Source organism: Momordica charantia, assembly GCF_013281855.1.
Source record: "Momordica charantia cultivar OHB3-1 chromosome 6 unlocalized genomic scaffold, Mcharantia_2.0 BLBB01000006.1, whole genome shotgun sequence".
NCBI lineage: Eukaryota > Viridiplantae > Streptophyta > Magnoliopsida > Cucurbitales > Cucurbitaceae > Momordica > Momordica charantia.
Window position 1 is genome coordinate 32762500 of NW_028275164.1, and position 4188 is coordinate 32766687.

The 4188-nt window shown below is 32.3% G+C and overlaps 1 long non-coding RNA gene across 1 annotated transcript; it reads left to right on the top strand.

Annotated features, from left to right (window-relative positions):
• The first annotated feature begins 1182 nt into the window (after nt 1–1182).
• LOC148211097 (uncharacterized) lies at nt 1183–2471 on the top strand. Its single transcript, XR_015791797.1, has 2 exons — nt 1183–1402; nt 2290–2471. It is a non-coding gene; the product is annotated as an uncharacterized LOC148211097 (long non-coding RNA).
• The last annotated feature ends 1717 nt before the right edge of the window (nt 2472–4188 follow it).

Sequence of the window (4188 nt, forward strand, 5' to 3'; positions counted from 1 at the left end):
TTATTTGATCATTATAATTTATGAATACGTTTTAATAGATTTTCCCATTTTTTTACTTCCCTTTTCTCTTTCTTCCCATTTATTTATTTTTAATTAATGTTCAATTCTTCATTTTCTCTAATTTAATATTTAAAATTATTTTTTATATAAATATTTTTTTTATTTTAATACATTTTAAAATTTTAATAAAATAAAATTTATTTGATCATTATAATTTATGAAAACGTTTTAATAGATGCACCAAACAAGCTTTTAAAAAAAATTAAGTGGATAAAATATTTGCTGTAAATACGATGTTAAACTCGTCCCTTCAACAAATGATTTCACGACTGCGTGATTTAAAATTGCAACATTAAGCAAAATAGATTTTATAAAATAAAAATTATTTTTATTGTAAATGTTTATTAAATCAACCATTGTTTTGAATCTTTTTTTTAAGTATAATATGTGGAGCGGAGATTCAAACTTGCTACCTTAATTAGAGAGGAGTGCCTTAACCAGTAGAGTTAAAGCAATTAAATTGTTTTAAATTTCCCCTACACAGGTGGTCAGTTAGTAAATACTTTTGTTATTTTAATAGATTTAAGTTAAAATAAAATATTTTCTTATTATTTCAATATTAATTTAAAGCTAAAATCATTTTTATATTTTTTGTTATCTTAATTCGATTAATTTAGAAATAAAATACATTATCTAGAATGTTTTAAATTAACTAAATTAAAAACAAAATACTAAATATTATATTATTTCAATATGACTAAGTTCTAAATTGTAGACCTTTTAGATACACCAAAATAAAATTTTTATTTCAAATTATTGTTTCTGATTTTTTTTAAATAGATAAAAACATTATTTTATCATTATTGACTAATAGAATGCATAATAAATATCTAAAAAATATATAACGTACAAATTTTGAATATTTAATTTAAAATTTTAATTTTCATATAAAACTTTTATTTTTTAAAATTTAAAATTTAAGAGGGAAAAAACAAAAGAAAAAATTATCATCAATGTTTTAAAAGTAATTTCTTAATATTTGAGAAGAATATTAGAGAAAAATATTTAACTCAAAATGATATATATATATTTTGATGTAAGAATCTATTACAATTTTTGTAATAATTAATCTATTATCTATGTTTCAAGTTGGAAATTATTCTACTAATGATAGGCCTCGACTCTTAAATCTCCAGCCCAACAGGCCGGCCCAATCCATTGGCGAGATCCAGTTTATTTAAAATGAGAGAGAAAAGAAAAAAATAAAAAAGAAGGAAAAGAGACCGTTGGACTCATTCTCAATTCTCAAACCCTAAACGCTTTCTTCCCTCTCTCAAACCCTAGTCTGAATCCCTCGCTTGCACATTGCTCTGCTTCGATCTTCGTTTTCCCTTGATATCAGGTGTGCTTCTCGATCCCCTTCAATCTTCGTCCTCCTTTGATATCTTTCGAGTTTCAGACGTCTTGTTGTTGTATTGTATGCCTGTTTCGAGTAAACCTGAGATTTTCCCTCATTCTTTATTTGCAAAAACATCGATACTCATCCGAAATTCTAATACCCAAATCGCTTACCATTTAACCCTCACAAATCGATCGAGTCGGAACGCACAAATCGATCAAATCGGAACCCGCGAATCGATAGATCGAATCGGAACCCGTAACTCGATCGACCGAGTCGGAACTCACAAATCGATCAATGGAGTTGGCTGAACCCGCGAATCGATCGAATCGGCCCGCGAATCGATCGATCGGAATCGGCCCGCGAATCGATCGATCGGAGTCGGAACCCGCCGAATCGATAGATCGAATTGGAACTCGTAAAACGATTGATCAGATCGGAACCCACTAATCGATCGATCGAATGGGAACCCACAAATCGATCGAGTCGTTTCCTTTCTTCTTTCCTTTCTCGCCTCCTTATTCTTCATCTTGTTCCCCTCAAATCAGCATTCTCCGATCAATCCTGCCATGACTTAAAACAATCCAGATTAGATCTTGTGTGTCCTAGAGCCCTAATATTTCTAGAAAGAGACACGGTGCAGGCAAAGGATTTGTAGTTTTCATGTTTCCAAAAATTTTGTGGATATTTTGGTTGCTGCTATGATTTATTATATTTATTCTTCTCTTTGTTTATCTTTTTGTATGGCCTTTGTACTTTTGAACATGCTTTTCCATCATGTACTGAAGGAGTGGCATGACTTTCGAATTGCTCATCAACTGGCCTGTGAATTTATCTTGGAACGTTGTTACGTTTTTTTTTTCTTTTCTAATTTTCTTTTATCTTTTCAGATTGGAAATCAACCGTTTCACATTTGTTATTCAAAACAATTTGACTAAGTCATTGATTTTACAAGTATTTATTTTCTTTCCTTCCCCTAAATTTTAACGCATAGTTTGTTTCTGGATTTTGATATGTTACTAATTTCGCTCGACTTTTTAAACTAAGGCATCTTTTATATTTTTTTGTTTAATTTAATTTTTTAACTTTCTTGGTTGTTTCCTCGATATGAAAACGAATGCCTCAAATTGTCGGATGACCCTATATAATCGGATGTCTCAAAATATTGGATGACCCAATATAAACGGATGCCTAAAGATGTTGGATGACCTGATATAAGCGAATGCCTCAAAATATTCGATGACCCGATATAAACAGATGCCTCAAAATGTTGGATGACCCGATATAGATGGATGCCTCGAAATGTTGGATGGCCCGATATAAACGGATGCCTCAAAATGTTTGATGATCCGATATAAACGGATGCCTCAAAATGTTGGATGACCCGATATAAACGGATGCCTCAAAAAGTTCGATGACATGATGTAAACGGATGCCTCAAAAAGTTCGATGACATGATGTAAACGGATGCCTCAAAAAGTTGGATGACCCGATGTAAACGGATTCCTCAAAAAGTTGGATGACCCGATATAAACGGATGCCTCAAAAAGTTGGATGACTTGATATAAACGGATGCCTCAAAAAGTTGGATGACTCGATATAAACGGATGCCTCAAAAAGTTGGATGACCCGATATAAACGGATGCCTCGAAATGTACGATGGCTCTTTATAAACGGATGCCTCAAAATGTTCGATGGCTCGATATAAATGGATGCCTCAAAATGTTCGATGGCTCGATATAAACGGATGCCTCAAAATGTTTGATGACCCGATATAAATGGATGCTCGATATCTTAAAATGTTGGATGACTCGATCTAAACGGGTGCCTCAAAATAATGTTGGATCACTCATAAACGAATGTCTCAAAATGTTGGATAACTCAATATAAACGAATGCTTCAAAATGTTGGATGACTTGATACAAATGGATTTCTTTAAATGTTGGATGTCCTGATAAAATAAAGGTCTTAAACTGTTGGATGGCTCGATATATAAACGATTAGCCTTTAAATGTTGGATGCCTCCGAGATAGACGGTTGTCTCAAAATGTTGTATCTCTCGATGTAAGTTGTTGCCTAAACAATGTTGAATTCCTTGATATATAAAGTTGCCTAATAATTTTGGATCTCTTACATAAATAATTGTCGTTGGAAATGTTGATCTCCCGATATAAACGGATGCGTTAAAATGTGGGATTCCTCGATATAAATGGATACGTCAAAATTTTGATGCCCCGATGTAAATGTTTGGATTCCTCAACAGTGCCTCAAAATGTTGTATGCCTTCGATATAAACAAATGCCTCAAAATGTTGAATACCCTTGTATAAATGGATGCCTCAATTTAAACAGTTGCCTTAAAAATGTTAGATGGCCAATGTAAACGGTTTCCTAAAGGTTGACTTAAAATGTTGGAAATTGTTGCCTTAAAAATGTTGGATGTCTTGATGTGTAAATGGTTGTCTTAAGAATGTTGGATGATTCGACAGTTGCTGCAAAATTTTAGAGCCCTCTATATAAACAGTTGCCTTAAAATCTTTCGATACCTTGAAATGGTTGCTTCAAAATATTGGTTTGAATGATTTATTTCCTCGATATGAACATTTTCCAACTATTCAATTGAAATATTGGTTGTCACGGTACAACATTGCCAAAAAATGTTGCCGCTTTGGATATAGGTTTCCTTGATATAAATGGTTGTGAAAAGACTTGCTACGAATGATTGTCTCAAAATATTAGTTGTTTTGTTATAAAATGGTTGGCTGGTTATACAAAATTGCCTCCAAAAGT